This window comes from Chiloscyllium punctatum, chromosome 31, assembly GCF_047496795.1.
Source record: "Chiloscyllium punctatum isolate Juve2018m chromosome 31, sChiPun1.3, whole genome shotgun sequence".
NCBI classification, from domain to species: Eukaryota; Metazoa; Chordata; class Chondrichthyes; order Orectolobiformes; family Hemiscylliidae; genus Chiloscyllium; species Chiloscyllium punctatum.
The window spans coordinates 11675725-11697599 of NC_092769.1; the positions used below are offsets into that span (position 1 = coordinate 11675725).

The 21875-nt window shown below is 38.4% G+C and overlaps 1 long non-coding RNA gene across 1 annotated transcript in view; it reads right to left on the bottom strand.

The window, feature by feature from the left end:
• Window positions 1–2103: 2103 nt before the first annotated feature.
• The window catches only part of LOC140456911 (uncharacterized), a 49539-nt gene continuing 29767 nt past the window's right edge, over window positions 2104–21875 (bottom strand). Inside the window, exons 7-9 of the long non-coding RNA XR_011953186.1 lie at window positions 7368–7493; window positions 6611–6671; window positions 2104–6337 (exon numbers count right to left, since the gene is read on the bottom strand). This is a non-coding gene — a long non-coding RNA (uncharacterized lncRNA). The remainder of the gene's footprint in view (window positions 6338–6610; window positions 6672–7367; window positions 7494–21875) is intronic.

Consider the following 21875-nt stretch of genomic DNA (forward strand, 5'->3'; position numbering starts at 1 on the left):
ATGGATGCGATGTCATTCTGTAGCCTCTCTGTCGATTCCTCCGTTTCAGTTCCAACATGGCTTAGATCTTGGGGCGCACCTTAATACTAGCGACGCTATGAAAGCACCCTTTGTACCTCAGTGTGGTAACAGGCCAAAAATGACCCTCTAAAGAGTAACCCACCCAAACACTTTTCCCGATCATATATCTTCATATTTATTTCTGACTAATACACATATCCCTGAAGACAACGTGCGGTTTAGCATGGCCAGCTCACCTAACCTGCATATGTTTGGATTGTGGGAGGACACCACAGCAAAGTCACATGGACTTGGGGAGAACGTGCAAAGTCCCCACAGTCACCCGAGGAAGGAATCAAACCAATGTCCCTGGCGCTGTGAGGCAGCATTGTTAACCACTGAGGTACCATGTAATCTTATGCAATAAGTAAAATCAGTGAAAGATACGAAAAAATAAGTTTCAAATGAACACTCTCCGATATTGTCAAAGCATGTCAATCTTACATTCAATACGAATAGGTGTGTGGAGACAAAAACAAATCCCGGCAATTCATGTATATACAATAATTAAAAATTTAATTTGATCAAAGGTCATAACAATATTTAGACGAATTGCAATTTTTAATAACAAATGTAGGTAATTAGCTGAATAATGAACACTTGTAAGTGGCATATATTTACTTAACGCTGAAGAAAGCGACTTGTTTTCCCCCTTGTTACACAGCAGAATAACAATGTGTGTGTGTGTGTGTGTGTTCGAAATGTTTGAATCAAGCTCTTTCTAACGAAATAACTGATGACTTACGATCACTTAGCCTTGTCACCTTTAAAACCACAACATTCTCAAATATTTTCCAAGAATTTACAATCAGAACAACTAGTTAATTCCTTTTCATAGGAACCCAAAGAGAATAAGTAGCGGACACTGTGAATTAGTGAGTCAATGCAAGAATTCAACTGAAGACAATATCCCTTCTTTCCAAAAATGTTCAAAATTTAAAAAATCAAAGTTCATTGCCATTGTTGAATGAAAGAATAAAGAGATGCTAATTCTTTTTCATTTGATTTTGCTGCATGAAATATCCGTAAGTCGTACTATGATTACAAACACAATAAATGTGAGCATTGAAGTCAAATGTAATTAATTGAATTCAACTATGTTTCAACAGGTAAAATAAAAATTGATACTTACAATGATTGACAGATTGTGCACTGCAATATCTTTACAGTGGTTCATGTACTGTGCCGTAAATCCACATTTGCGCAACCTACTAGATTGAACAAGTATTATTTTTATTATAAATCAGCAACAATTGAATTATCAAAGTCTGTCAATACATTAATGAATAATGAAAAATCTCTTTTTGCAAGTGATTGAGCAATGTCTGGAAATGAACTGGAATTAATTCAGTGAAAAGTAATTACATTTTCCTGAATTTTAAGGCTGAGATTATCGTGATCATTCAAATGAGCAAACATCAGAGATTTGCAATGACGTTGGATGGGAAGTTATTGGTTCCTTTGTGGGGTAGGTGACCTGAAAAATAAAGGTATTTTCAGACTGTACTATTAGTACTAAGACATAATGAATTAAATCTAAATGTGAATCTCACTATACTTGTTCAAAAGACTTTTTTTAAAAAAAATAATTGTGCCATTATTGTAATGGCAATGACTTGATAATGAATGCTGTCTTTTGAAGAATTAAAATGATTCAATATTTCAAAAGCACTTTGCTGTGATGTTGATTGGATATTTATTAACATCAGTAAACTGAGGTATAAAACATTGTACCTAGATTTATGGATTGAAGAAACATGTGCCATTCAGTGATTATTGAGCAAAATTCTTCTTTTTTAAGTAAAAAATGTACGTAATACAAGAATTGTGAATTTCCACACACCGGATTCCTTGTAGAGATATGTTACATCAATTGATATGATCAATATTATGATCAATGTTTCAAGACTTGTGTCAGAATTAGGAAGAGAATTAGTAGATCATGAAAGTGAGCTTGAAACTGAACAATGTAGTCAATGATATGTGGCATATATGTAATTTTAATAATATTGTCATTTTCGTACAATGATGAACAATGTTGGAATAGAAATGACAAAAAAATCAACATGGTCAAAGCAGTTCTTTTCTTACAATGAAATGAAAACAATAATCATTTTGTAGCATACATGATTTGAAATAGCAGTTTTTTTAATGTGACATATACAGTAAAGACTAACCCTTTTGCAAAAATGTAGGAACTTCACAAATTTAAAATGCAGTATTTGTTCAATTTGTAATAAAAATGGTTATAATTTGAGTTGTCTCTTGTACACACACAACAAAAAAGGAGCTTAAAGATTGTTAGATTGACAAAAATTTGCTTCCCAACGTTATTGTAGTAGAGTCAATATCCGTGATAAAGTAGAATTATTCGTTTAAACAATATAAATCAACATTAACGACTGAGCTGAAATATAGCAAATCAATTGCATTAACTGCATAGAATAGCAAATAAATGCTTACTGTTATCATTTGTCCCAGGAACAATAAGATACTCACTCAGGTTATTCCACTGAATAGTAATCAGCTGATGATGAATATCTTTGTGTCACTTTGTGTGCACTGTTTTGTGTGAACATTGATTTCAATAAATTTAGATATTTACATGAATTAGGAACAGACTGATAACTGGGTGTGAAAGATCTTATTTAAGATGAGACAATTTTTGTGTATTCACTAGCTTTGCTGAACAAAACACTGTTAAGTCATCATGCAATAAACTGGATGAGAGAGAAATATGCAAATTCAATTTTCAAATGAATGCACTCGGATATTTTCACAACATTTAAATCTTACATTCAATATAAATAGATGAATGGAAAACTAAAAACAAATTTCAGACAACTCATAAACAGATCAATAACTAAAAATTGATATATAGTAGGAAGTGGCATTTGTTTATTTAACTGAAGAAGGACTTAATTTTTTTTCTCATATTTATACCTTTGAAGCATCAAGTTCTATGTGCAGTCTGAACTCAGTTCTTCAGAACAAAAGAAAATCAAGGAATATCTTTACTTTGCATATTTCATCTTTGAGTGCAACATTATCAAATATTTTGCAAAGAATATTGATTGAGTGGAATTAGATACATTCTGTTATTAGCGGACTGAAGAAAATATATAGCAGATACAGTGATTATTGGAATGAACAACAAATGAAAACATATCTAATGTTGAATTGAAAGGCAATTCATTCGATTCTTAGATATTTTCTTCTCAACAGTCAGAGCTGCTCTGGCACAGCTCTGTGCAAGATGGGAATTGAAATTGTATCCTCTGGTCTGGTAACAGAGACACGACCAGAGTTGCACAAGATTCCTTCATAACATTCCCAACCAGGCTGGGCAGGGCTCAAAACTAATCAGATGTTTATTGTGATAATTGGATTGGAATTAAATGGTTGGATACTGTGTGCAATCTTCTGAAAATTCAGTAGTAATTTACAATAATGATGGGAGTTAACAAATGTCTTAATTTAACATGATTTTTATGATCACTTGTGGAACGACAACTTGACAGAATTGTGTGATTACTGTGCATTATAAATAAAAATGAATATAATTATTCTATATGTTCATAAGTTCCACATTTTCTGAAATGCAAATTACAATGTTTTTGATCTACATGTAAATTGGAACAAACTGATGAATTGGTCAATCAATGTGTCTATTCAGCTGAAGACAACTTTCATTCTTTCTGAAATATACGATTTCTAAGAAGTCACCATTTCCTGTGGTTGTTTAATGAAAGAAGAGAGAAGCCAACCCTTTTTTGTGTGCTTCAAAAAATTCATGGGGATTTCAATGATTTTGCACGTGAAAAATATTCAATTGTTATTGTGATTAAAAACACAATAAATGTTAACATTGAAGTGATTTCCAATCAAATCACTTCAAAAGTGTTTCCAAGTTTAAAATAAAAAGCAATATTCAGAATGATTGAGTGATTGTGCATTGCAATGTCCTTGCAGTAGTTATTATATGAAAACATAGTTCCACATGTACACCCCTTACCGAATTGAACAATTATTAGGTTTTGGCAACAAATCGATTTGAAATATTTTATTAATGAATTTAAGAATAATGAGGTATCTCCTCTTACTATTCCACTGAGTAACGTTAAGAAACGAAGAGGAATATTGCAGTGTAAATTAACTGGTGTTCTCTGAATTTCAATGGCTGAGAAGACTGTGACCTTTCAAATGAGCAAAAGTCAGATATTTACAAATGATGTTGCAATGGCAATTATTGGTCTTTTGTGGGTGTATTGGCCTTATCAAACAAGTTTTAATATTGTAGCACTCACACTAAGAAATATGGAAGATATTAAAAGCATTTTGTACTTGTTATAAAGCCTAAGTTAAAAGTATTGCGTAATTATTGTAATTGATAATTGTTTCTAAATCCTGATAGATAAATTGACTTAATATTTTGAATGCACTTTGCTCTGATGTCGATTGTATATTCATTAAGATTAATAAACTGAAAATTAAAATATAAAACGTGGCTTTAATAATTAAAAAATCTCAGCAACAATTGAACATCGTTCAACTTTTTTTTGGTTGGTTCATGTCTATTTTGTTAATGTAACTTTTATCATGATAAATGTTTAGATAAATGTCAGAGCTAGGAAGAAAATAATGAGGATGGGAAAGTGAGTATCATCATGAACTGAACATCGAGTTAATGACATTTGGTACAGGAAGTCATTCTGTAGCAAAAAACTAACAATTGTGTGATTATTTTTCATTGACAACTAATGTTGGAAGAAAATAAAACTACCTCAAAATGAAATTAAAATAAATATCATTTTGGAGGTCACATGATTTGAAAACGGAAATTGTCACTTAATGTGACATTTGAGCTGAAGAATCGTTCTTCCCCCCGCCACCTCCACGTGTAGTCCTGTCAATAATTTAAAATTTAGTATAAGTTGAACTAAATAACAAATGGATGTTCCTCCATTGTTTTCTTGAAAACAAAAATTAAGAAAATTAACATGAAAATGATATCGCTCTGCAAGGAATAATTTCACAGATAATAAGTGTTTATATTGAATTAAAATGTCACCATAGCAGTCGGAGTGATTTCCCCTGACAGGGAATGAAGACTGAGGAGATAGGCCGAACTCAGGCAAGTGGAAGATGTTTATTCATGCTGCAATCAGTTAATGCAGGGATCATCCCGCGAGGCCAATCTAGGAAGGGAGGTCCATGACACACTGTAACGTGCACAGTAAAAAACAGTATTTTTACACACCTTCTGTATTACAATGTCCACATGTAATGTGGTTACAGTCCTTCCCTCATGATACAGACACCCGATCCTGTAGAACACCTAATCTTGGATGAACATCGCTATGGATAGCCCGAGCTTCTTATTGCTTCATGGTGTTTTACAGGTGCTATAATCTCCAGGCCATGGGATCTCTGTGCATTTTATTTCCTCACATTACAAAATTAATTGCTGCAGTCCTTTGGGCCTCTCACTCTGCCTTATTCACGATTCTCAAGAATATGTAATTAGAAACTTTTTAAATGTTCCGAGATACTTTAAAATAGTAACTATTTCTGACAATCAAACCCTGTCTGTTTCCCTGACAGCCGCTGTGGAAGTTAGCTGGGCTCTATCCTGCAGTTGGTGTTTATTCATTCACTGGGACAATCATTCTTTCATTAATGAAAGTCAGGGTTGGTTATTTTTCTGTGTGCCTGCATTCTCTTATCACTATCTGGAATATGACTGTCTGGAATGGCATGCTTATGGACTTGGAGTAGGATTGTACAAAATGTTCTTTTTTAAACTTAAGACTGAAACAGACTGTTCGTCTTATTTATCTCCCCTCCACCATTTTGTGTTTTAATTCCAAGGCAGGCTGCTCGGGGCTTCCCTACAGCAGCAAATCAATAAGGATTTCAGCATTAAAATAAAAATCAACATTCGCAACTGTTAGGAAACAGTACCATGCAATATGCTTACGTCACTGCGACTTAATTCCACACTTAAAGCCGACTATACTGATTTGATCAATGATTACATATTAGATATAAGTAACAATTAGTGTTAAAACTAGTCACTGTAAACTTAAAATGATTAGAAATGTCATATTACAATCCGCAACATGTAGAATTGGAGTCTAAAACAATCAGACGTATCTTCATTTGTAAGGCTGAATATGAATCCAATGCTTTCTGTGAACATTCAAATGAGAAGATATCAGATATTTCCAGTCAGTGTTGGATGAGGAATCATTGCTTGGTTTGTGGTTGTGTTGACCTGGAATAAAAGATAATTTTTTCTTTGTAAAATTGGCACTACGAAATAATGATTTAAATTGAAATGTGAATCTCACGATATTTGCTACAAAACCTAAATTAAATTACTGTGTAATTGTTGGACGAACAATGAATTGGTAATCTATTTTAGAACACTGACACATTAAGTGATTCAATATTTCCAAACGGGTTTGCTGTGATGTGGTACTAAGCACATATGCTCTTAATTAAAAATTAAAATCATGGCAATTGAAAGAAAGATAAATACACATACCATGCGCTTATTGTAAATTCATGCAAAATTCAACTGCGGAATATGTTTAAAGCAGTTTTTCCTGAAATGAAAAGATAACTAGAATGATTAGCAGCAGGATGTAATCGCAAAAAAAAATCATTCAATGTGACTATTCAGCTGCAGGCAGCTCCCCTTCCTTACACACATGTATAACTTCCAACAATTCAAAATTTACTCTGATAAAGAAAAGAACATACGCATGTAAATTCTTTTTTCTTATTGACAAAAAGGTCACAAATTTGAAATTTTTTAGCTTTAAAATATTTAACTATTACTGTGATCAGAAATACAATAAATCTTCGTGTTGAAGAAAAATCTAATCAAATCAAATCAAAATACACATCGATATTCACAATAATTGGGAGAGTGAACACAACAATATCTTTCCATCAGTTAATGTACTGAGCCATAATTCCACTGTAATATCCCTTACTGGATTGATCAATTATTAGATATTAATAATAACTAAATTATTAATATGCTATAATTAAACTGAATATTAATGAGAAATCTCATTAATGTTTGAACGAGCAATGTGTCAACATAAAGATTAATTATTAGTGAAATGTCTAAGATATCTCTTCATCGATGAGGCTGAGATTACTTTGATTGTTGAAACGAGTAGCATTCAGATATTTATAATGAGCATTAGCTGCAAATCAATGCTTTTTGGTGTAGACCTGAAAGATTTTGTTATTGTAGTATAGGCAGTAAGAAATTATGATGTGCATCTCACCTTGCTGAATATTTTCAAGTTTTCTAACAGGTTTCTGGTCCAATCTTCAGTTTAACAAGGGTAATGTTGGGTCAGAACATCAATAACTGCAAACATTTTAAACACATCTCCATCAAAGTTGCTAATCTGAAAATTCAGAACAAATATCAAAAAATTACCTCTGTAAATTTAATTGACTATATTTTTAGATTATAGTCAAGTTCATTATCTACTTATTTTCTTCGTATTTCTGACACCAGTGGCTAAACATTGATTAGATTAAATGTCATATGAGATAGACATTAGCTTTCTCTCAAAGATCTGTGCAGCACAGGAATGGGCCATTTGGCCCATAACGTTGTGCTGAACATAATGTAAAAGAAACTCATCCCTTCTGCCTACCCTTGGTCCATACCCTTCCAAATTATCGAAATGAACATTAAAGAGCCTTAATGTATCTGCTTCCACCACCAACCCTCGAAGTTCATTCCAGACACCAATCACTCCCTGTGTACAAAACAAATTGCCCCTAACATGCCCCTTGAACTTTCCCTCCTAACCTTAAACACATGTCACATAGTTTTTGACGCTTCAACTCTGGGAAAAACTTTCTGACCGTCAACCCTATCTACGTATCTCATGATTGTACAGACTTCTATCAAATCTTCCCCCAGTCTCCACCACTTCACAAAAAAGCAATCTGAAATTTTCTCGCCTCTCCAAATCCAGGCAGCATCCTGGTAAACGCCCTCTGTACCCTCTCCAAATCCTCCATACCCTTCCTGGAACATGGCAAACAAAAGTGAATACAATACTTTAAGTATGCCTTAACCAAAATGTTAAAATGTTACAACATGACTTCGTGACTCTTGTAACCAGTTCCCTTACCAATAATGGCAAGCATGCCATTTGCCTTCCTAACCACCTAATTACTTGCATGGTCACTTTCAGGGAGCCATGGTCTTGAACGCCAAGATCCCTTTGAATAATAAAGCTGTTAGGGTCCTGCCATTAACTATCTACTTTTTTTAACATTTGAGTTTCCAAAGTGAAACACCTCACACTTGTCTGGATTAAGTTTCACCTTTAATTACTCTGCCCATATCTGCAATTTATCTTTTTCCTGCTGCATTATTTGACAACACTCAACATTGTCCCCATCTGCACTGAACGTTATATCATCTGCAAACTTATTAACTCACCCAATTAGATTTTAATCTATGTCACTTCTATATAATTGCATCACAAACAGAAGGGTTCCAGTACAGATCCCTGTGGAAAAAAGACAGAAAATGAGGGAAATGCAGAATTCTTGAAGAAATGAGGTTTTTTCAATGACAGAATAATTCTGATGAATAATCTTCTAAAGTGCGATTTTTTAAAAAAAATAAACCCAATATTTTAATTCTGAGTTTATTGATCTTAACGAATATCCAGTACAAACTGCTTTGAAAATATTGTATCATTTTAAGTGTCGCGTTCTCACATTAAATATTATTTAATTGTCATTTCAATTATCACACCATCATGAGATTTACATTTTCGTTCAATCCATTATTATTAGAGCCAGTATCATAATGAAATATTGACATTCTTTTCAGGTCAACACACCTGCAATCAACCAAAGTTCTCTCACCCAACACTCATTTTAACTCTCTCATTCTCTTTCATTTGAATTCTCGTATTAATGGAAGGATCATTAATCAGTCTTATCAATTTAGGAATTGCTAACTATTTTTCACATAAATATTTCATTTTTTTTTCCAACATATTGCACAATTACATCGCAATAAGAGTTTTCTCATCATTCTTAAATTTGTTATCAGCCATTTTAAAACTAATTATTACCAAAATCTAACCGGTAATCATTGTTGAAATCCAAAATCTCTAGCTGTATATGTGGAACTATGTCTCAGTACATCAACTGATACAAACAATATTGCACTCTACAATCTCTTAATCTTAGCAAAAATAATTTTAAGTGTGGAATCTTAGCTGGATTAAATTGGTTGTAAGAAAAAATGCAGTCTGAAGAAAGGTCACTGGGCCCAACTCTCTCCACAGATGCTGCCAGACCTGCTGAGTTATTTTCCAGCAATTACTGAGTTTGTTTGTGATTTCCAGCATCCACACATTTGTTTACATTCTTGTATTGATTGTATTTCACTTCAATTCTAACATTGCTACATTTCTGATTATTACAATAAGAGCTAAGTATTTTTCATGTTTAGCATTATTTAAATTTCACGTGTTCCTTGTGTAAATAAACCAGAATTAACAAATGTTTGTTCTATGCTTTTACAATAAATCTTGAATTCTTAGAAATCACATTTTTTTGAAAATGAGGGAAGTTGTTTTTCGCTGAGTAGTCACATTGAATGACTAATGCTTTATTTCCAATTCATGTGCATTAAAAAGCAGGTTAATTTTAATTTATGCAGATGAATAACTGCTTCAAACAAATTGACTTACTTGATTATCATGAGATTTGTGCTTATTTAAGAACATTGTTGCTTCGTTCCATCATTATTAGAAATTACTAATCCTTTTTATCGGTCCATTACACACTGGAACTGTCTATTACAATCCTAGTCCAATTATAACAATAAATATCTGAGCAGTTTTACTTGTGAATAAACACAGTAAGTATGTGATTATAGTCCTGCCCTTCCTGCATGGGAATATTATGGAGGGCTCTGGTTATGTGTACTAGTAGACCAGGAGCCATGGGTTCAATTCCCACCTTCAACAGAGATGTGTCAAAACACCTCAGAGTTGATTAGAAAATATCTAAGTGTCGACTGAATTGCTTTTCAACCAACACTGTCTCAACTTGTAACTGTTGTTCATTATAGTGATCACAACATCTTGAATTTATTTGCTTCACATCACTGATTAAAGACTGAATGTTATTACGCTGCTTCTAAATACCTCTCAACTTTTAATAACTTTGCAGTCTTAAAGATTCTACAGTGTAAATAATATTTAAGGTAAGGGGGAAAGATTTAAAAGGGGTCTGAGGGGCAACTTTTCCACACAGTGTGTTTCACATATTGGGATGAGCTGTGAGAGGAAGGGCAGTGGCTGGTACAATTACAACATCTAAAAGACTTTTGGACAGTTTATTGGATAGAAAACGTCCAAAGGGGTATGGGACAAACACAGTGAAATGGGACTGGTTTAGTTTAGGAAACCTGGCCGGAATGCCAAGTTAGGCTGAATGGCCTGTTTCCGTGCTGTATCAATCTAGCATTCTACAACTCAAACTTCACTGTGATTGGTAAAGGAAAGAACAAACGGGTGTTAATTCTATTTTGTATCCATAAAAAAGTGACATGAATTTTAAATAATTTTGCTCTTATTGTGATTAGAAATACAATGAATGTGAGCATTGAAGTGAAATATAATTTAATCAATTCAACTGTGTTTCCATGGTTAAAATAAAAATTGAACATTCACAATCATTGTGAGTTTGTACATTGCAATATCTTCACATTACTTCATGTACTGAGCCATTATTACACATTTATACCCCCTACTGAACTGAACATTAATTAGATATTAGCAACACTTAGATTTTCGAAAATCTATCAGTACACTTGTAAGAAGGAGAAATTTAATTTTGCTACATGACTGTGCAATGTGCGGATATGAACAGGAATTATTTGCATAATCTCGTGACTATTTAATGTTAATAAATAATTTACTTCTCAGGTACTGAAGCAGTCCAAGACCAAGTACAACAAGATCTGGACAATATCCAGGCTTGGGCTTACAGGTGGCAAGTAACACACATGCCACACAAATGCAGGCTATCACATATAAGACATAACCTAACCACCATCCCTTGACACTCGATGGTGTTACCATGACTGAACACCCACTATCAACATTATCCTGTGGATAATCATTGATCAGGAACTGAATTGGTCTCACCACATAAACACAGTGGCTACAAGAGTAATTTAACTCCTGGCTCCTGAAATCCTGTCCAAACGCTACCAGGCACAAGTCAGGAGTGTGATGGAATACTCCCCACTTGCCTGGATGAGTGCAGCCCTATAACAACACTCAAGAAACTTGATACCATCCGGAATAAAGCAGCCCGCTTGATTGGCACTGCTGCTGCTGAGCATCAGTGATGGTGAGGGTGGATGATTGTGGATGTCCTAGCTACAATCTCTGCCTCTTCTTATTAACAAAGATAAAAGAATCTTACATTGCTCAACTTTCTCATCAAAACCGAGTACAGTATTCACCCCAGCCCTCTTTTATACCAACCAGCAGCATTTCCACCACCAATAGCAGCTTCTCTTAAAATATTTTGTCAGTAACTTGTAATTAACTGGTTACTACAATTACAACTGAAAATGTGTTGCTGGAAAAGCACAGGTCAGGCAGCATCAAAGGAGCAGGTGAATCGACGCTTCGGGCATAAGCCCTTCTTCAGGAAGGTCCTGAAGAAGCAGTGAATCACATTTTGAAATGATCTTTCTGAACATAATATAGATCAGGTTAAAACTGAAGTAGGTGTCTTACACAACTTGCTGCAAGAACACAGACAGTAGAATCTGAGGTGATCATGAGGATGTGGAGGTGAATGTGGGAGACAAGCTGCGACTGTATTGGAGTAGTCACTGTGAGAGGGAACAAATGCTGGATGGAGGGTTTCAGCAGCTGATGGACTGACACTCAGGTGAGCCATCGGAAACTGAGCAAGTGACCACCATCTAATAGGACAGAGAAACTGATCCATCAGCCTGAAACTGACTGACCACGTGGCTGTCAGTGACTCCAACACAAGTGAATGGAAACATTGCTCAGAGCCTGTTTCTGTAACATTCAACACAACCAGGAAATGGAAAGTGAATAATGAGCTGAAAACAAGGCCACTGCTCTGTTAGAGTCAAAACCATTCAATGTTCAGTTATTGAACATTATTGACTCTCAGACTATTCTAACCTGCAGAATCACAGTAAAAGGGGAAAGTAAACAACATTCTTGGCAAAGACAGAATGAACCAACTGCTTGTATAAAAAACAGCTCAGAACAAAGGGGCTGAATCCTCCACAAACTGACAAACACAGGTACCATCAGATTTATAGATAGAGATTGGAATTCGTGAGAAAAACCCTTCCCTGCTGATGGTGTGTGGTAGACACCATTCTCAGTGAAAACTGCCACTTATTTCCTTTGAAAGGAATCTCTATTTTCCCTCAGAAAAAGCAGGTGTGTCGCGCACTTACAGACTGACTTACAGACAAAGGAAACCTAATCTGAGACTCGCAGGTTAATTAAGCTATTAGTGACAGTCCATTGCACGCAACAAGAGCTTCGACCACAACAGATTCTAGTGAAACCAACAATGCAATGAAAAAGGTGAATTCAAAATTTATAATCATACAGATTCTCTCAATCAAATAATCCCAGTCAACTTCCAAACATTTTAAAACTATTAATACCAATGTATACATATTTATTTCCTTTCCTAATTTCCTCCAAAAATATATCTGACTATTCTCTTCAAAATATATTTTAAATGGTCAATTCATAATCACAATTCATTTCCAATTATTCTTAGTGCAAAACAACCTGCAAACTAAAATAGTTTTCACGTCAATAAAGACACTGGAAAGTTTGTTATGTAGTTTTCCCATATTTCCAAATATTGTTTTGGTTCATTATTGCAGTGTAGCTAAAATTAAAGTCTATTTATTTTCTCTGATATCCTTCCATTACTTTATTCCCTAATAAGAATGCTTATGGTGTAATGGGTGACAAGCATTAAAATAAAATTGAATTTTCAATGCAAGTACTGGAACAAATAACCACATATTATTCAGTTCATTCATTGTCGTTGATTATCAGGTTTATTTTCACGGTATGATCACATTAAATTCACTTAAATAATCACAGTACAATTCTCACCTCTATAGATATGTCGAGTGAATGTCAAACTATTCTTATTTTAAGTTAAACCAAATTTACATTTTGCTCTGTTTTATTCCAGGAATGACAGGATATGTTACATTATTATGGGAAACAGGAACAAGTGAAGGTGTTGGCTCTCAGACGTGAGGCCTTAAAGCCAAAGGGCCAGGTGGTAGTTACAGTGGGGGGGAGTTACCCAGTGCCCCGCTGTCCTCAGAAGGCAGTGAGGATGGTGACACTGACTGGAACGGGTTAGATGGTGACGTGCCCATGTATGGACAGAGGGACGGCAATGGGTGCGATCACCCACCACACTGTAATGCCCAGAAGGCCAGGTCCATGGCACCACTGGGCATCAAAGGTCAACTTGGACAGACAGTAGGGAGCAACAAAGGGAACTGACAGAAACCAAACATGAACAGTTCACCTGCTGAATGACAGATGCTGGTGTGTTCACACCCAGCCTGATAGAGAAATGGTAGTAATGGACCTTATTGGGAGAATATGGATGAATTAGTTGAGGTACAGTCTCACTGATGATGGTGTTAGGCCAAAATCTCTGAGGCCAAGATACCCTGACGTGTACAGCAGAACCTGTCTCTGCAAAGTGAGGGTGAGGGTGTGAGCCGACGCCCCCCCAGTGCACAGCCGATGAGTGCCTCCAGGCATTTACAGATACTACAGGGATACACTGGGGAGGGGACAGACTGAATGGGCTAAAATCACCTTGATGACCCAGGGACCCAAGGGTATTATCGAGGATCATACAGAGAGGAAGCCTGAGGTGTGTAAGGACCATGGGGGAATACCAAACCCCAACCTGTGATGATGAAATCGGTTTGATGTATTTAAAAGATGACATGGGACCCTATTTAATTGTAATTATAAACATGGGACTCCCAGTGGGAGATCATTCTAACCACATTCTGAATTGGGACATGAGAGCTGAGAAAAACTCAGAAACACAGGGAGGGTAGTATTGTATAGGGAAGGTACTGCAGTACAGGGAGGGTAACCAGACTCACAATGTTACAAGGGAAGCAGGAAAGGGCACATAGACAAGGAACGTAGGCAAAGAGAGGGAGATAGATCTTCACATTGTGTGTGTACCTGTGCTCACGTAGGCACATGACGCTGTGTTTGGGAACCAGCAGAACAAATATTAATAAAAGGAGCATCTATATCAGTTACCGACATGGATTTGCCCCTCACCCCTCAATTACTAAAATGAGGACAGTTGGAGAGGGAATCAAGGAAGCTGGATGAAATAAATCTGTCCCAATGCAGATCATGGACACGGCAAAATATATTCAGATATGGGAGTGGGACACTGAGGAAGGGACCATTCTGGGAGTTCCCATTTTAGAACAGTTCAGAGCAACTATTGATGTAGAGGCACAAACTCTAATATGGGAACAATCTAGCCAGGCCCAGGACAGGAAGCAAAGGAGAGGCGACATCTCCAGAGTAGTTACCTTGCAGGGAGACTGGAACAGTCAGGGAATCTGTGGAGTTATAGCTAGGACCCAAACAGCAGGGCGGGTAACTCAAACAGGAATGCGGGTTAATATCTGTAGATCCTGTAAAGATCGAGGGCCCTCTCACTCCCCACGCAAACCGGATCCCATTAAAGCTGGGGCTGAGGAGGCAATAATTGTGACAGTAACAGATTGAGAGAAGCAGGGAATAGTCAGACCAACAGTATCCCAGACTAACTCACAGAAGCCAAACGGCTCATCCCACCTCACTCTTGATTACACCTCCCTCAGTAAATCTGCCACTAAAGAGTATCCTACAGTAGTGAACCACACCACTTTATTTAATGGATTAAAATTGCAACAATATACAGTCTCAGCCTTTGATATTGTGAATGGGTTCCTGTAGACCTAGAACGGTCAGGAAAAGCTAGTATTTACTGTCTGAGGAAAGCAATAGACCTGGATCCAGTTACCTCAGGGACCTCATAATATTCCAGTATATCCCACCGATACATGGCTGATGGAGTGCTTCGATTTAATCTTACCAACACCTCATTACCTCAGTTGGAGAGAAAGAACACATCCGGATATTACACAGAGTATTGGGTCAGGTCAGGCAGGCCAGGCTTAAAATTAACCCACAGAGCATGGGAAGGTAGGGAGAGATGTACCTGGGACATCACATCAGGAAGATCAAATCAGGAAGGGAGGGGGACAATCCCAGTGGAACGAAAGACCATGATTTCAAAACTATTCACCCCCACACCAAGAAGGGGATAAGGCAAACTTTAGGATTGTTTAATTATTGGAGGACTTTTGTGGAGAATTACCCAGAAATGGCAGAACCATCACGAGCCCTGACAGAAGCGCGGACATTAGCCAGGGGTCAGGCAGTCAGCATATACACAGACAGACAGCATGCCTTTGGTATAGTTCATGACAAAATGATAGCCTGGGCTCGGTGAGGGTACATCACCCTGTCTGTGGGCACGTAGCACATGAAGGACAGGTCAGAGAGTTAGTGGAAGCAGCTAACTTTCCCAGTGAAGCAGCAATAATGAAGATTAGAGCTCACAGGGAAGTAGAAACCCCACACCAATGGGGCAGTGAGTTTGTGGGTAAGGCAGGTGAATAGACAATAGACAATAGGTGCAGGAGTAGGCCCTTCTGCCCTTCGAAACAGCACCACCATTCATTATGATGATGGCTGATCATCCTCAATCAGTATCCTGCTCCTGCCTTATCCCCATAACCCTTAATTCCACTATCCTTAATAACTCAATCCAATTCTTTCTTGAAAGCATCCAGAGACTTCGCCTCCACAGCCTTCTGGGGCAGAGCATTCCAGACACCCACCATTATCTGGGTGAAGAAGTTTATCCTCAACTCTGTTCTAAGTGGCCTACACCTTATTTTTAAACTGTGTCCTCTGGTTCAGGACTCACCCATCAGCGGAAACATGCTTCCTGCCTCCAGAGTGTCAAATCCTTTAATAATCTTAGATGTGAAATACTGACTGAAACAGGGCAGACATTTGAGGAGATGGCAATGGTCGTAGCTACAGAAGTGAGAGAGGAAGGTTTAAAGATATTCCCAGAAACAGTCCTACAACAGGAGAAACAGGAATGGGAAAAGGGTGGGGCAGTAATAGGACACAACAGAGTCTGGATGATCCAGCAGTGCCACTACACTGTATAAGACAAACATTATTAAAAACATATCATGGGCTGGCCCATATTGGGGAGGATAAAATGCAATATCAGATGATCCACTACAATCCTTGCCTGGAACAGGGAGAAATACAGCAAGGTTTTGTCGAAAGTGTGTAGTCTGTTCAAAGTGTGAGCCAGGGGAAAGCAATAAAATGGAGGCAGCAGCAGGGACCCAGGGGCCCATAGGAACAATTACAAATGGATTTTACACACACACATCCCAATCCCAGGGAAGGAAATCCTGCTGGGTTTCAATAAATAGGTTTACTCAGTGGGTGGAAGCATTCTCCTGCAGATTCTGAACAAGGGACAAATCTTACAGGGAACATAGCTAAAGAGCAATGTGCCCTGTTTGGTACTGAACAGAAATCCCAACCCCCATACCACCCCCAGAGCTCTGGGACAGTAGAAGGAATGACGCAGACACTGAAAGCTAGTCTGATGGAGGCTCTCTCAGAGACAGGACAGCGATGGGTTAGAGTACTCCCCACCAGCCTAATGAAACCGAGGACAACCGCAGCAATGCGGATGGGACTGTCCCCCTTTGAATTAGTGACTGGATGGACTATGCAGATGCCACAGGGTATGGTAGTGGGAGGGCCGGAGATGTGTGGTAGTGGGAGGGCCGGAGATGTGTGGTAGTGGGAGGGCCGGAGATGTGCAATGACAAGGATAGGGTTAAAACATTTGTGAAAGAACTGGCAAAGCAGCTGCATGAGCTGAGAGAATCAGAGACTGGGAAAGGAAACATGGAAATATCCGAGCTGACATTCCAAATCCTGGAGTTCAGGTCAGGTGGAAAATATTACTGGAACATATGAAGTAAACACATCAAAATGCTGGACTTATCTGGGGGAGCCAGAGAGGGACCCCTCCCATCATGTATTAGTAAGGAGCTCTGAATAAACGTTGGTCGTGCTGCTCAACCCAGAACTCAAGGCTCCTCTTTGATATTTCTCCCAGCAACAGTTGTGCAGGGGCATGTTGCTGGCTGGAGGTCTATGGCTAGTGCTGTTCCACAAGGATCAGAACTGGAACATCTGTTGCTTGTAATGTATATAAATGAAAAGTTTGAAAATGTAAATGTTTTAATGAGCAAGTTTGTAGATGGCACAAACTGTTGAAGTTGTGAATCGTGAAGAATGATGTCAAAGGATACAGCAAGAAAGAGATGAGTCAGAAAGTTTTGTGGAGAAATTGCAGATATATTTTAATTCAGACAAGTGTGAGGTAATGCATTTTGGAAGACACAAAGCAAGAGGAATGTATACAATAAACGGAAGGGTCCTGAGCAGCCCTGATATACAGAGGGATCTTCAGTTGCAAGCTGAAAGATCCCTGAAAGTGGTGAAGGAGGTGAATGGCAGGCTTGCCTTCTTCTGTCAGGGGAGTGAATATAAAACTATAATCAGGCCACCTTTGGGGGATTGTGTGCCATTTTGATCACCACATTACAGGTAGAATGTGAAGGCTTTTGGGAAGGTGGAAACAGGTTTACCAGGATGTTGCCTGGATTGCCTGGAGCGGTTAGAAAATCTTGGATTGTTCTCTTTGGAAAGTCAATGGCTGTGGGGTGACCCAACTGGCACAGACAGAGTTTGTAAACCATGGTTTACTACAGAAATTGTATCTCTTGTGAAGAAGAAGAAAGAGGCTTATGTGTTGATGAAGCAATAGAGAGTTACAGATCAGCTAGGAAGGATTTAAAGAGAGAGTTAAGAAAAGCAAAGGGAGGACACGTGCAGTCTTTAGCAAACAGAATAAAGGATAACCCTGAAATTTTCTCTTGGTGTGTGAAGAATAAAAGGGTGATTAGGGTAGGAATAGGGCTAATCAAAGACATAAGTGGGAAGTTGAGTGTGGACCCTGCAGAGATCGGAGAAGTGCGAAATGAATATTTCTCATCGGTGTTTACACAGGAAAAGGAGAATATTGTAGAGGACAAAAATGAGGTACGAGATATTAAACTAGAAAGGATTGAGGTTAGTTACGCAGAGGTGTTATCAATTCTAGAAGGAGTGAAAGTAGACAAGTCCCCAGGACGGATGGGGTTTATCCGTGGATTCTCTGGGAAGCTAGGGAGGAGATAGCAGAGCCTTTGGCTTTGATATTTGAGTCATCATTGTCTATGGGTTTAGTACCCGAGGACTGGAGGATTGCAAATGTTGTGCCCTTGTTCAAAAAGGGCAGCAGAGATGACCCAGGTAATTATAGACCAGTGAGCCTTATTTCCATTGTAGGAAAGTTTTTGGAAAGGATTATAAGAGATAACAGTTAGAATCATCTAACAAGCAACAATTTGATTTCAGATAGTCAACATAGTTTCGTCAAGGACAGGTTGTGTCTCACAAAACTCATTGAGTTTTTTGAGAGGGTGACCAAGCATTTAGATGAAACTAGGGCAGTTGACGTGGTATACATGGACTTCAGTAAAGCCTTTGATAAGGTTCCACATGGTAGGCAGATGGAGAAAATGCAGAGGCATGGAGTTGATGGTGATTTAGCAGTTTGGATTAGAAACTGGCTTTCTGAAAGAAGGCAGCGAGTGGTGGGTGATGGAAAATATTCAGTCTGGAGCCCAGTTACTTGTGGTGTTCCACAAGGATCTGTTTTGGGACCACTGCTGTTTGTCATTTTTATAAATGACTTAGACGCAGGCATAGGTGGATGGATTAGTAAATTTGCATTCGACACTAAAGTCTGTGGAGTAGTAGACAGTTTGGAAGAATGTTACAGGTTGCAGGGGGATTTAGATAAACTGCAGAATTGGGCTGAGAGGTGCAAGTGCAGTTCAATGCAGCTAAATGTGAGGTGATGCACTTTGAGAAGAATAACAGGAAGGCAGAGTACTGGGTCAATGGAAAGATTCTTGGTAGTGTGGGTGTGCAGAGGGATGTTGGAGTCCATGTACATAGATCCCTGAAGGTTGCCACCCAGGTGAATAGTGCTGTTAAGGCGGCATATGGCATGTTAGGTTTCATTGGTAGAGGGATTGAGTTCTGGAACCGCAATATCATGCTGCAACTATACAAAATGCTGGTGTGGCCACAGTTTTAATATTGTCTACAGTTCTGGTCGCCCCATTACAAAAAGGATGTGGAAGCATTGGAAAAGGTGCAGAGGAGATTTATCAGTATCATGCCTGGTGTGGAGGGAAGTTCTTATGAGGAACGGCTGAGATCTTGGATCTGTTCTCATTGGACAGAAGGCGTCTAAGGGGGTGATTTGATAGAGACATACAAGATGATCAGAGGATTAGATATGGTAGACAGTGATAGTCTTTTTCTTAGGATGATGATGACAGCTTGCACAAGAGGGCACAACTACAAATTGAGGGGTGATAGATTTAAGACAGATGTCAGAGGCAAATTCTTTACACAGAAAGAGTGGTAAGTGTGTGGAATGCCCTACCAGCTAAGGTAGTCAACTCAGCCACATTAGGGAGTTTTAAACAATCCTTAGATAAGCTCATGGATGATTTTGGGATAGTGCAGGGGGACGAGTTGAGAAAATTCCACAGGTCGGCGCAATATTGAGGGCCGAAGGGCCTGTTCTGCACTGATATGGCTTTGTCTAATTCCTATTAAATATACTGTCTCTGTGGGTAAGGCAGAGATTTGTGAAGAAGAGTCTCTACAAGTAGACACTCAGCTACTTTAGAGACACTTTGAAACTCTCGCCGGCTGTCCAATAATAGATCTACTGCTGTTGTGCAGAAAACTTGCATCGTCTGGATTTGTGGAACAAAATAGGCATCAACAATGAAGGATCTGAGTGATTTTCAGACTGCGATGTACAGACTTACTGGAGTGGTTCACTGATGAAGAAAATGCAGTCACTGGATTGATTTGAAGAAATTGTGATTTTCTTTGAAGTGAAGAAGTTAGATATGTTTTTGATAGAGCTGTATAAGATTATAACAGACCAAGATATAGCAGACAAAAATATCTGCATTCGATAGGTGATGGCACAAGAGATAAGGTCAGATGTAAGGTTTTGAGACAGCGGGAGATGAGCAAGTGTTTCTGCTGGCTGTATTGGCTGGAAATATGCAGAACATGTTGCCTATTATGGTGGTGCAAGGAGAGAAGATCAATGATTGATAAAAACAATTAGATCAGTTCGGAGGGAAATAAACTTGCAGAGTTTGGGGTACGTATGGGAATGAGAATATTGGATTCTGCAACAGAGAGCCAGCTTGGATTTGATGGGTCTCTTTCTGTGCTTAATGCATTTTATTTGGACTTGCTTAACTTGCTCTGGTCACCGATGAAGTTATCATTTAGGTAAATCTGCTCAGTGTTCCTACTCAGACCAATACAGGCTGTCCCTCCACAGCAGGAGATAATGTTTACTGTTTTATACTGGGTTCTTTGGGGGGGGGGGGGGCTAACGGTGTGTGTAACAGTCTGCTAACATTTATCTGAAATGGCAAAACCCCAGTGCAGCCAGACTAGGGACAGACCCTGGAAATGTGGGGAATGCCAGAAGGGAATTCTTTACCCATCCCACCTGGAAATTGGCCAAACCAGTCAGACTGGGGAGTTGTTCACCTTCTGTGTGTATGGGGGGGGGGGGGGGGTGGAGAGGGGGGGGGGGCGGGGAGGGGAGATGGGATTCACTCAGGCATCCATCCTGCTGGGACACCAGTCAATTTACTGATAGCCACAGTTGAAGGATTTTTTTCCTCTTTTTCACGCCAAGTAATGAACAATGGTTTTGGCAGCTCAAAAAGTTGTGCACAGAGAGATCTTAGCTTTGGAAATGTTCACAACATTGTTGAACATGTATAGATTCACACTGGGTACAGATTTTTATTTTCCTTTATTCATTCACAGGATGAGGATGTCGCTGGCCCGGCAGCATTTACTGCCCATCCCTAATTGCCCAGAGGGCAGGTAAGAGTCAACCACATTGCTGTAGGTCTGAGGTCACAATGTAGGCCAGACCAGGTAAGGATGGCAGCTTCCTTCCTGAAAGGGCATTACTGAACCAGATGGGTTTTTCTGACAATCGATTAATGGTCATCATTAGACTCTGAATTCATAAGTTTTTTTTTATTGAATTCAAATTCCCCCCTATCTGCTGCAGCAGGCTTTGAACCCAGGTCTCCAGAACACTATCTTGGGTTTTAGATTAACTGTCTCGCGACAATACCACTCGGCCAAGACTTCCCCACATCGCTGTCCATCTGCACAGAGTGAACAGTGATTGTCTGGTTCATCAGAACTGGGTAATCACACATACGTTTGCTCAATGATTGCAGGAGTTGGATGTTGATTGGCTGTTGACATCCATCTCCGAACCATGTATTCTGGGGTTTGTTTCTGATGATGATTAGAAGCATCATCAGTCTTGTTATCTTTTGGGGATAAAACCAGTTTCAATTAGCTTTCTGTTAAATGCAT